The sequence below is a fragment of the Nicotiana tomentosiformis genome, chromosome 8 (assembly GCF_000390325.3).
Source record: "Nicotiana tomentosiformis chromosome 8, ASM39032v3, whole genome shotgun sequence".
Taxonomy (NCBI): Eukaryota; Viridiplantae; Streptophyta; class Magnoliopsida; order Solanales; family Solanaceae; genus Nicotiana; species Nicotiana tomentosiformis.
Window position 1 is genome coordinate 59,348,832 of NC_090819.1, and position 13,958 is coordinate 59,362,789.

Below are 13,958 nucleotides of genomic sequence, written 5' to 3' on the forward strand. Positions count from 1 at the left end.
AAATAGAAGACAATAAACAAGAAGTATCTGCATCAAGTGTCAATAATACGTCATCGTTGGCATCTTCGCTTATGAAAAGAATTGTGTCAAATGCGAAATTTGCGGTAGAAATTTTTGACGGGTCAGGACATTTTGGGATGTGTCAAGACGAAGTTCTAGATGTTCTTTTTCAACAAGGGCTAGATCTTGCCATTGAATAAAAGAAGCCAGATGTTATTGGAGAAAAAGATTGGAAAATTATCAATCGTGTTGCTTGCGGTACCATTCGATCCTACCTTGCTAGAGAGCAGAAATATCCATACACAAAGGAAACTTCTGCAAGTAAATTATGGAAAGCACTGGAGGATAAATTTTTGAAGAAAAACAGTCAAAATAAATTGTACATGAAGAAGAGACTGTTTCGCTTCACCTATGTTCCTGGTACCACAATGAATGAACATATCACCAGTTTCAATAAGTTGGTCACAGATTTGCAAAATATGGATGCAACTTTTGATTATGGTGACTTGGCCTTGATGTTGTTAGGGTCACTTCCTAATGAGTACGAGCACCTTGAAACTACTCTACTCCATGAAAATGACGAAATTTCTCTCAGAGAAGTTTGTTCGGCTTTGTACAGCTATGAACAAAGAAAGGGAGAAAAATAGAAGGGCGGAGAAGGAGAAGCACTAATTGTGAGGGGTCGTCCTCAAAATCAAACGAGGACTAAGAAGGGAAGATCCAAGTCGAGATCTAGACCAAGCAAAGATAAATGTGCCTTTTGTCGAGAAAAGGGGCACTGGAAGAAAGACTGTCCGAAGTTGAAGAATAAGGCCAGACATAACAATGGAAAGGCCATTATGGATTCAAATGTAGCTGATTGTGATGATTCAGACTTCTCATTAGTTACAACAGAGTTATCAACATCATCAGACATATGGTTGATGGACTCGGCTTGTAGCTATCATATGTGTCCCAACAAGGACTGGTTCGTGAATTTTCAAGAAGGAGAATATGGAGTCATCCACACAGCGGATAACAGCCCTCTTACCTCATATGGCATTGGTTCATTAAGATTAAGGAGCCATGATGGAATGATCAGAACATTAACAGATATTCGATATGTACCGGGTTTGAAGAAGAATCTCATCTCTGTGGGAGCCCTAGAATCAAAAGGGTTCAAAATCATTGCAGAAAATGGAGTGATGAGAATATATTCCGGTGCACTAGTGGTAATGAAGGCCAATCAGAAGAACAATAATATGTACCGCTATCGTGGTAGTACAGTTATTAGGACAGCAACAGTGACATCCAGTGATGACAAAGAGGCAGAAGCAACCATGCTATGGCACATGCGCTTGGGATATGCTGGAGGGAAATCCTTGAAGCTCTATCTAATCAAGGATTGTTAAAAGGCGTAAAGATTTGTAACTTGGAGTTTTGCGAGCATTGTGTCAAAGGGAAACAGACAAGGGTTAAATTTGGTACAGCGATCCATAATACTAAAGACATTTTGGATTATGTACACTCTGATGTTTGGGGTTCTTCCAAAACACCTTCATTGGGTGGTAAGCACTATTTTGTAACCTTTGTTGATGATTTTTCTCGAAGAGTGTGGGTGTATACAATGAAGAGGAAAGATGAAGTGTTGGGAATTTTTCTCAAATGGAAGACGATGGTGGAGAATCAAACAGGCAGGAGGATCAAGTGTATTCGCACAGACAATGGAGGTGAATACAAAAATGATCATTTCAATAAGGTCTGTGAAAATGATGGCATCGTCCGACATTTCACTGTCAGACATACACCACAATAGAATGGAGTGGCAGAACGTATGAACTGGACTTTACTGGAGAAGGTATGGTGTATGTTGTCCAATACTGGCTTGGGCAAAGAATTTTGGGCTGAGGCAATTACATATGCATGCCACCTCATTAATCGTCTACCATCTGCTGCTATTGATGGCAAGACACCATTTGAAAAATGGTATGAAAAACCTGCTGTAGATTATGACTCTTTGAACGTGTTTGGCTCAATTGCATACTATCATGTGAAAGAGTCAAAATTGGATCCGAGAGCAAAGAAGGCTATATTTATGGGGATTACTTCTAGAGTCAAAGGATACCGCTTATGGTGTCCAGAGACAAGGAATATTATATTCAGCAGAGATGTTACCTTTGATGAATCTGCCATAACAGATAAGGTGACAGTTGAAGATGTCAAACAAACTGGTGGTGCATCAAAGCAGGTGGAGTTTGAGGGAAAATTTATTTTTCCTACACAAGAAGCAGAGGAGGAAACTCATAAAGATTATTCTCTGGAAGAAGAGCCAGTAGAGAGGGAGATTCCAACTCAGGAACCTCGACAACAACTTGAATCAATAGCAACCAGCAGGCCAAAAAGGACAATAACGAAACTTGTTCGTCTCATAGAGACGATTGCTTGCGCAACCTCAATTGTAGCTGATGGTTTCCTACCACTTATAAAGACGCAATCCAAAGTTCAGAAGAAGATAAGTGGAGGATTGCCATGAATGAAGAAATGCAGTCCCTTCATCAGAATCATACATGGAAATTGGCCAATCTCCCGAAGGGAAAGAAAACAATTAGGTGCAAATGGGTATTTGCAAAGAAAGAAGGATTTCCTAACCAAGAAGATGTTCACTACAAAGCAAGATTGGTGGCCAAAGGATATGCTCAGAAGGAGGGAATTGATTACAATGAAGTATTTTCTCCAGTTGTAAAACATTCCTCCGTTAGAATTATGTTGGCTTTGGTAGCACAGTTGGATTTGGAACTAGTTCAGATGGATGTAAAAACTGCGTTTTTACATGGAAACTTGGAGGAGGAAATCTACATGAATCAGCCAGAAGGATTCAAAGTTGCTGGAAAAGAAAATATGGTATGCAAACTTGAAAAATCGTTGTACGGATTGAAACAATCTTCTAGACAATGGTACAAGCGATTTGACAAGTTTATGTTGCGGCAAGGGTACAAGAGAAGCAAATACGATCATTGTGTGTATTTGCGCAAACTTAATGATGGTTCCTTTGTATATCTTCTCCTATATGTTGATGATATGTTGATAACTTCCAAGAATTCGGAAGAAATTGATAAGTTGAAGATTCAACTGAAGGAGGAGTTCGAGATGAAGGATCTGGGTGAGGCAAAGAAAATTCTTGGCATGGAGATAATAAGAGATAGACGTACAAAGAAACTCTGTTTATCTCAGAAAGAATATTTGAAGAGAGTACTAAAGCGTTTTGGCATAGATAAGAAGACTAAGCCAATTAGTACGCCACTTGCTCCCCATTTTAAGCTAAGTACTACTATGTCGCCAAAGGATGAAACTGAACAGGAGTATATGTCAAGGGTACCATACGCAAATGTTGTTGGTAGCTTGATGTATGCAATGGTTTGTACGAGACCTGACATTTCACAAGCCGTTGGAGTTATTAGCAGATATATGCATAATCCAGGAAAGGAGCATTGGCAAGCTGTGAAATGGATTCTACGGTATATTCATAGTACTGTAGATGTTGGGTTAGTTTTTGAGCAGGAAGGCAATCGGTCTGTAGTTGGATATTGTGACTCAGATTTTGCGGGTGATCTGGACAAACGAAGGTCAACTACTGGTTATGTGTTTACTTTTGCAAAGGCACCAGTTAGTTGGAAGTCTACTTTGCAGTCAACAGTTGCTTTGTCTACAATAGAGGCAGAGTACATGGCTATTACAGAGGCTGTGAAGGAGGCAATTTGGCTTCAGGGGTTGCTAAAGGAGCTTGGTATTGAACAAAAAAATATTACAATTTTTTGTGATAGTCAAAGTGCTATTCAATTAGCGAAGAACCAAGTTTATCATGCAAGGACGAAGCACATTGATGTTCGGTATCATTTCGTACGAGAAATCATAGAAGAAGGTGGAGTCACGGTGAAGAAAATTCATACTACGGAGAACCCTGCTGATATGCTGACAAAAGTGGTGACTGCGGTCAAGTTTCAACATTGTTTGGATTTGATCAACATTGTTGAACACTAAAGATTGAAGATGAAGACACAACCAAAATTTGTTATTGAGAGAAAATTGAAGATGTGGAATTTTGCCAAGGTGGAGATTTGTTGAAATTGTCAAAAGTCCCACATCGGTGGATGACAATTTTGAATGGGAATTTCACCCTATAAAAGGAGGCCTAATGTTTAGGATTTAAAAACATCTCTCATTTGCCTTCTTTTATAGGGTGAAATTCCCATTCAAAATTGTCATCCACCGATGTGGGACTTACAATTTCAACAAGTCTTCAACCTTATCAATAAAACACCACTTCAGGACTCCCCTCACACTGTCGACCAACTATTTTGGACTTACACTCCAACTGGCTTCTTCTCAACCTCCTCCGCCTACCATCAAATCTTAGAAAACACTTCTACATCATTTAACCAATTCAAACATTCCTGGTTATGGAAACTGAACACCCTACCAAAAATACAGTACTTCCTATGGCTCATAGTTCATGCCAAACTGCCCACTGCCTCCATGCTCGCCAATAGGAATATACCTTTAGATCCTATCTGCAAAATATGCCACCAACAACTAGAAGACATCCCGCATATCTTCCTCTTCTGTATAAATTCTACTAGAGGATGGAAACATTTCAATATACAAATCAATACGCAAGATTTTTTAACCTGGTTACACATTCAGTGCAACTCCCCAAATTAATTCAACTAACCCTGTCATTTTGTGGCAACTGTGGCAAACACGAAATTGCAATGTCCACGATAACACTAACCTCCCAGTCCACACCCCCCTCCCTCCTCTCTATAGCAACCCAAATATACTACCTTAAATACATCCCCGCTATTAAAAGTGCTAAACGTCTTCAACCAATCGCTTGGGCACCCCCACCACCACAGAACTATAAGCTTAATCTTGATGGTGCATTCGACCCATCGACTATCACAGGTGGAGCTAGTGGGGTCTTTAGAGATCACATGGGCAGCTGGATCACTGGGTTTAGTAAACATCTCCAGACCACTGATGTACTTCACGCAGAGCTCCTTGCACTTTACCATGGACTCACCATTGCACTCACTCGAAATTTACATCCATTACTCGTCGAAACGGACTCACGGGTATTCATGATCCAACTCATTGAATGGGACACTCCCAAATACTCACATCTACTTAATGCATGCAGGTCGATGCTACATGAGCTTCAGGTCCAACAGCTTGTCCACACGTATCGAGAGGGTAACGGCGTGGCAGATACTTTAGCAAAATACGGCAAATCACTGACTCAATCTACTCTGCACGATGTTCAACTTTTTGAGAACCCCCACCTTTTATTTCATCGCATTTACATTTTGATGTAACTGGAACTAGAACACTACGTTCAGTACAAACTCTGTAACTCGTTTCTTTTAGTATCAACGAAGTTCTCCGTTAAGCTAAAAAAAAAAAAAGTGAAGTCAACATTTGGTAAAAGATAAGGGAAATACGTGTCTGCTACTTTGTTGTGTAGTTATTTTTAGTTTTTTAAGGTCATACGAGGTTTCTAGTTAGTACACTCATATTTGATTTCGTCTTTCTTTCGTCAGACATAAATCATCTTACGAGGATTTTACACCTCTTTTGAATTGTATTTTGCGGGATAATGGGAATCACGGGTAAAAGAGAAACTAAGAAAACAAACTTTTTATAAGAGAATTCAAATAGTTGATGTTTAGATGAGTCTTACCAAGTAGGTATCTCTGGACCTTGTGAGATTATGGTGTGTTTTGTTCCTGGAGATCAATAATTGTTTTTCACCAAAAATAAAAAGAAAATAAAATAAAAAGTTGATGTGGTTCAAGAAGATATGGATAACGAAATTTTGCAAAAGAATTCTGCTTTCTATCTTCTCTAGCTCACTCCAGTATTGATGGGTCAACCCATCATAAAAACTTTTTAAAATAAGATATGTATGAACTTGGTTTAGAGAGACACTGGGAGAATAATAATTAAGATATTAATTCTGAAGAGATAACATCACTTCAACATTTAAATTTGATTAGTCAAATAGTATTGAATGCTAAAATCCTGTGAAATTGTTTGAAATAATATTATTAGCATGCAAATATTTTGGAGTATCTAAAATGCAAAATTCTCATATATTGAGTCAGGTAGAATATTTATTAAGTGGTCTCTCTGCATTTGAAAGCTCAACAGTCAACATCAAAACAATCTGAATTTAAGAAAGTAGTAAAGAAGAAAGAAAAAGAAATTAAGAAGGAAATAAATGATAGAGAATTTTTCGACGCAGCCATAGGCGGATTAACCTTAGGTCAACCGGTGTCACACCGCTTGGTCGGAAATTTTATTAAATATGTATATATAATTAAAAGACAGAAACAAAAAACGGTTAAAACATTTCAAGTGACACTACTTTCAAAATTTTTATTAAAGCTTCGTTTATTAATTCAAATTTTTTGTGCCTCGTTTACACCAAAACTATATTGAATTGGGCAGGGGTCTAAAAGCAAACATAACTTTTAGCCATTCGATCAGCAATCACTTCCGCATATTCTTGTGACAATAAATTATTTTTCTACGGTTAGGTGTATGTACTATTTTTTTCCTTTTTCCTTCCATCTCCTTTATAGCCAATAAAATTGATTAAGAACAACATACGAACTTTTTGTGATTATTAGGTACTTTATATAAGAAAAAAAATATTTAATACTTTTCTAATGAGGTTTGAATACTTTTCTAAAAACAAAGTTCATCAAAAAGAATTGTAGTAATATATTTGAGTTGTGTTTTATTAATATGATTCGAATTGTGTTTTTTATATAATGTTGTTAGTAGGGTTTTGTTTACGTGTATACTTTTAAAGTGTGATACCGCTTATGAAAAATCATACGTACGCTACTGGATGCATTAAATATATATATACAAAATTTTGTACTATAATTTTAAAACTATATTGTATTAGGTTCAGTATCAAAAACCAAAAAGTTAAATTCACCAAATTTGAGTAATGGTTCTGCATGTGTCAATTACTTTGTTAAAGTCGCGAGAATTCGTAATTTAGTTAAAAATGATAATGTTCCTTAAAGAGTCAAACTTTTCTTCCCCGTGAAAAAAGAAAAAAGAAGAAGCTTAAAGTGAACAAAGCGTGAACCTAGTAAAGGATAACCATTTTTTTTTTTTTTTTCTTTTTTGTGTAAATCTTTCCTTTATAGGCGATAACGGGCTCAAACTTTAGCATTAGGTAGATGGAAAAGATATGTACTTCTTTACCCCCATTTTTAAAAAATAAAAATGAAAAAATAAGACCAAGTTCACTGCAACTCTTTGCTAGTGTTTGGCCATAGATTCCCAAATTTGTTTTGAAAAATCTGATTTGGGTGAAGTTTGGTTTGAAGATGAAAATATGTTTGGACAGAATTTTTCAAAACATATTTCACTTTTTATTTGAAAAAACATGAAATATGACTTATACCCACAAATTCTAAAAACTATCACAAATACCCAATAATATCATTATCACAAACCATAGCCCTGAACATAAATAAGTTTGATACAAAATTATCATTTTTATAATGAACTATATAAATCATTAATTATAGTGAAATCCCATTAGAGAATTGCGGCTCCTAATTAAGAAGAAAAAATTAACTGATATGAGTGTTGAGAAATCCATTTAGCCTACAAATCAGAAGCAAAAGTAAGATGCACAAAGGATTGAGCTGATAAGGGAGCATATTCATCAAATATTTAGTTGGTCGTAATAAATGTGGGCTCTTTTACAAATTATAAAAGTTTGGGGTAATATTTTAAAAAATTTAAAAATGTAACGGTCATGTTTTGGCCCAAAATCAGCAATTGAGGTGATTTTGGGATTTAGGATTTTGGATTTAGGATTTTGCCAAAATGTGGGCAAAATCTATGGCCAAACATGTGTTTGCCAAATAAATCCCAAATTTATTTTGGCAAAACTCATGGCCAAATGGGTCCTTTATCTTTTGGGAATCTTACACAAATATTCCAAATAAGTCCTAACTTACCAACATCTAGCCATTAATCATAAACTTACTAAAACTAGCCAAGCACATATAAGAATTAAAAACCCAAATAAATAAGGTTCTTTCTCTCCAAGAAAAGGGGCGGCTTAACAGTATTTGTGGCCTAAAGCCAATGTTAATAAGAGGCCCTAAACTTTATTTTTTTTTTAAAAATCACACACACATACGAAGCCCTAAACTTTATTTTTTTTTTAAAAACAAATCACACACACGTACGTGATATATATATATATTTGAATTCTATTTTTCTAATATTTTGAGATACAAAATTATTAATAACTTTTTATAATCGATCTCTCCTAAAAATGTTTTGGACAATATTAAAATAGTTTTTAACTCTTTTATTTTAGTTTTGAACAACTTGATTCATATTTTTCGTAGCATATTTAAATTCTAATAAATGAATAAAAGACAATATATAACTATGAAGTAAGAATAAAATGAGATGATAATAATACTTGAAAGTTATAATAATAGAATTTAATTCAAGAAAAATGATGACTTGATTTCAAGATATCTTTTTGCTCCTTCAATAACACAAAATGCTTGAAACTTCAGGAAAAATAAAAAAGAATGCACGATATATGATATCAATAGTACTTTTAAGCTATGTGGGTTTTCGAATAATACTACTCCTACTAAGTTATCAGACTTAAACCTGAAAAAAGCAAGAAAGAGAATATATAAGAATATAAAGTTATGCGAGCGATTAACTCTTGGAAAAACCAAGAAAGAAAATGAATAGTGTAAAAATATGATTTAGTACTACATATTTTCTGATAAAAAAATGGGTAAAAAGTGGAATTTAATAATTTCACTTGTTAGATATTTTGTTCATACAAAAAAAGGTTTGAAAGAAATTCACATTTATAAAAAGTATTACGCTCACTTCAATTAGTTACACATCTATTCTTTTCTTTTATTAAAAAATATCTAATTTTCAAAGTAAAAACTACTCATTATTTTCCTAAAACAGCCTATAAACCTATTTTGGTATTTTAAAAAATGGGGCCCCCCAAATTTGGGGGCCTCAAGCAAATGCTTTAGAAGCTTTACCCTATAGCCGACCCAGTCCAAGAATCACATGCAAAGATCTTCTTTCATATTTTTAAGCGTGAACATCAATATTAGATGCATGACGAAAATAAAATTTTATGGATGAGATAGCAAACAAGTTGATGAAAGAACGTTTTCAATGAGAATGGTTGAAATTCATTAAAACATATAAATGAGTCAATATACAAAATTTGAGGAAGATTGGAGGTGATTTGGACTGATTTGTTATCAAAATTCATCGTTAAAATCGAGCCAAAAAATTCTTCTGCGTCACATGTATCAAACATGTATCGCACATGTATCACACACATAGGTATACATGGATATACATATGATATAAATATGATATATATGTGATACACAAATGATACACAGTGTGATACACATATCATTTTTTCATGTTCATCTTCTACTTCGAATTTTCAATTCAAACCATCTCAAAACTCCATCAAATCATCCCAAAACTGAGATTCAAATTCGTTAAGATGTACCCAATCTATTCTAATAACACCTACTAAAAAAAATAAACATTTGATATTTTTAGCTACAAATAACTAATTGGCTAACATTGATTACATTTGGCTAATATTAGTAATATGTTATGAATTGACCAATTTTTGTAATAAGCTACTTATAAATGGACATAGCTGGTAGTTCCCTTATCTTTTTCCCAGACCAATCCAAATACAATGGGTATAATAAGTTAGACTAATAGCTTGTTTGGCCAAACTTTTAAAATTAACTTATTTTGAGAAATATTTTTTTTTATTAAAAGTATTTTTTTCAGAAGTACTTTTGGTGAGAAACAGTTTATGTTTGTTTAATTAATTTGAAAAGGACTTCTAACTAATAATTAGTATTTGACCAAATTTTTAAAAAGTGCTTTTAATTTATATTTTTCTCAAAAGCACTTTTCACAAAAGTACTTTTTGGGAAAACTATTATTTTTTTGCTTCTCCTAGACTCCTCCTGCTTCTAAAAAAAATATTTTTTTTCGTCTAAAAGATTGATCAAACACTTCAACTTTGAAAAAAAAGTACTTTTTTAGATTTGGAAAAGCTTGGGCAAACGGGCAATAAACCTTATAATAGGGTACTGAGTTGCCAAATTTCCATTAATTAATGGACACGTATTTTGAAAAAGAATGCATGCGTATTTTGAAAAAGAATTAAGTGTGTGTATATATATATATATATATATATATATATATATATATATATATTAGTGGTGTAAAATATTCTTAGCGCTATCAATATTATTTAACTTGTGATTAATAAATTAACTATTATTTTTATCGAGGTATTAATTATGCTTATGATATAAGTATCTGTATACGTATAAATACTTTAAATGTGAACTAATTATATAAATATTATTTTATACCGTCGATACATTAAATTATGCTCGGTGGGGAAAACTTCGACCAGTTCATGTGTCAAAGTCCAAAAGCTTAATCATTCAACTTTCACGATTCTAGTTGACGGCTTTGCAGTTCGGCTAGTTTAGGCTTAGGTGGGGAGTCTCGGGTCCAAAATAATTGGGTTGATCATGTATTTTTTTTTTTTTTTTTTATGGTCAAAAGGTCGATCATGTAAATAGTCAAGTCAATCTGTTAAGTTTGCCAAAACAATAGAACCAGAGTTGTGGTCAATCACTCAAGAACTCTTTTTTTCTCTCTGATTGCTGATAGCTGCATTAATCTAATGTTTGGAAATTAGTCAAACTTGTTTAGCTGGCAGCTTAGAGTCCTAGTTTCTTGACTTTTTTTTTAAGTACTCCATTATTTTTCGATCAATGTAGTATTTTATTTATTTATTTTGAACTTGTTTTTCTTCTTCTTTTAATTGAATATGAAAAGAGGATTTGGTATATGTGGTGGAAGTAAAGCCAGAATTGACGACGTCTGGTAAAAGGGATAGGAAATACGTGTCTGCTACTTTTGTTTGTTTGCGTTTCGAGTTTGGTGTTTAAGATCACACGAGGTTTCTAGTTTGCACACTTTGCTTGGATTCTTTCTTACTTCATACCTGAATAATCCAACGACGATTTCGCACTTCCTTTAAATTGGCTTTCATAGGACTAAAGGCAATAATATGTACAGAGAAATTATTAACAAGGATAAACAACTGATTATTAGACTAATTGTATTAATGGAAAATAAACCCAGACACGCAAACCAATTAAATGGCAATACATGTGCAAAGTTACGAAGGAGGTAAAGAATGATGTGTAAAGAACACACGAAACTAAACATGTTAGTACCATAACTATTATTCCCGAAATTGATCATAAGAGAATTACACCGGATATGGTATGAAGAATCACTCATAATTACGAATAAGGAGAGAATCAATTAAATCCGAATTATACTGGATTTGTCATTATTACAACATTAGTTCCAAATCAATTACTATGTAACGTACAATAAATACAATATATGATTGTAACAAGCAGATATAGAATGGGACGGTGAGTTATGAATATGTTTACTATTTAAACCCCTATTCCCAACATTGTATCCCATCTGAAAATTACTTTACCATTCTCGTAATCATAACATCTTATTTCTAGCGATTCAAGATCAAGTTATATAAGAGAAGAGCTATTCTCATAAATAAGGATTCTCTTTCCTTTTATATTAATACTTATTATTTGGTTCATTTGTTTATATTCTTACTGTTCTTATTTCACAAAATTAAGTAAACCGGTTGTTAGTGCCCTAAAATATAAAACTAAGTGCTTTGACCTTCAAATCTAATTTTGGGGTTAAACAGTTTGATTCCGCTGCCGGGTTCCAAATAATGCTTCATTTTTTCATTTATATTCTTTTTATTTCTCTACAAATAAATTATGTTTGGAATTAACCAAACTAATCAGTAAGAGAACAATTGAGAGGTGACACCAAGAAATTCACCTTTCGAATTCTCCACGTCAATCTCAAGAAAATTTATCAGTAAAATCTGCTAACCGGAGTGAGGAGCAATCGGACTTGCAAGATGAGTTGGAAATTTTTATTGCTCATTAAATTGGAGAGGCACTCAGAGAGCCTTAACATGCAACATAATGGCTGGAACTTCAACTCAAGAACCGCAATTTAATACGGATGCCGAAATTTCCAATTTAGGACTTGAAAATTCTAGGAGTAGGGAGTGCCAAATAGTTCTGGAGCAGGAGGTTTAGGTACGCTTGGTAATTCTGATTTATAAAATTTAATTCTAATCTTGCTGAAATAGCTCAAGTAACAGAACAAGCGAATAGAGCAAATCACAGATGTTCCACCAGTAATTAAAGGCGTGAATATGGATAAATATTCACAGCAGTCGTGGAAGCCTATTGCAACGACACTGCCGATACCAAAGAAATTCAAAATGCATGACATACCCAAATATGATGGAACTTCTGATCCACGAGATCATGTGATTGCATTTACTAAGGGGTCAAATACAATGATTTGACCAAGCAAGAGATTGAATCAGTATTGGTGAAAAGGTTCGGAGAAACTCTCACAAAAAAGGCATTAACATGATACTCTCTTCTCTTGGAAAATTCAATAGACTAATTTGCTAAACTTGCAGATACCTTTATTAAATCTCACTCGGGAGTGCAAAAAGTAGAAAAACGAATGAAGAACATCTTTAGGATACAAGAAGGAAGTACACAATTGCTTAGAGAATTCGTGGATTATTTTCGACGAGAAAGGATGGTGTTACCACTCATGCTTGATAATTGGGCAGCAATAGGTTTTACAAGAAATTTGAATGAAAATATTTTAAAGGCAACGAGGATGTTGAAGGAGAGTCTTTGTGAATACCCACCAACTACGTGGAATGATGTTTACAACCGGTATAGCACAAAGTTTCGAATAGAAGAAGATACAGTGGTTCGATAAAAAACTAGAAACATGTTTGGAGATCAAACATAGACGATTCCCATAAGGTTCGAGTCTGAACGAAGGGATTCAAAAATAGGTACGAGCCTTACACGGGAACTTCACGACGGGATCACACGCAAAAATCAGAACTTGTACGATCAAATCAAAAGTTCGGGCAAATAGATGCAGATTTTCTTTACGAGTTGGAAAGGAACTAGATACAACAAAATACAATGATTATAATTCCATAGAGAAATTACTAAATTACAACTTTAATATAAGTACGTCAGAGCTGATAGCAGTATTGAGGGATATAGGAGATAAGATACGATGACCCAAAGAAATAAGACCGTGTCCTAACAAATGGAGTCAGAAATTTCGGTGCCAATTCAACAATGATCACGACCATAGACAGTAGATTGTAGACTTTTATAGGGAGAGGTTGACTATCTCTTAAAGAAGAGATACCTTACTAAATTGTTCAGTGAGAAAGGTAAACATGCTTACATGAAGAATTAGGAACTACCCAAGTCTCTATTACCAAAAAGGACAATGAATGTCATAATCGAGGTGGTGGAGGTGGGGTCGGGGGGGGGGAGGGTTGAAGAGGTTAACTAAGTGACATTCATAGCAGCGAAGAAACTTGCTAAAGTGTCCATAGCGCACGAGAAACACACTCGGCAAACTCTAACCGGGAAAAGTATACCTTTCGATGATGAAAATATTGATAGCTCGGTTGTACCATACAATGATGTATTGGTAATTACTTTACATGTTTATTACACTAATGTGAAAATAGTTTTAATTGATCCAAAAAGTTTAGCAAACATCATACAACTATGAGTAGTCGAAGAAATACAAGTAGCATATTGAATTATCCCAAAGGCTCAATCTTTGTCCGTGTTTGATAATTCAAGCGTGATAACAAAAGGAGAATCACATTACAGAAAGAGTTATAAAAGATACTATATTTCAAGTGGTGGTAG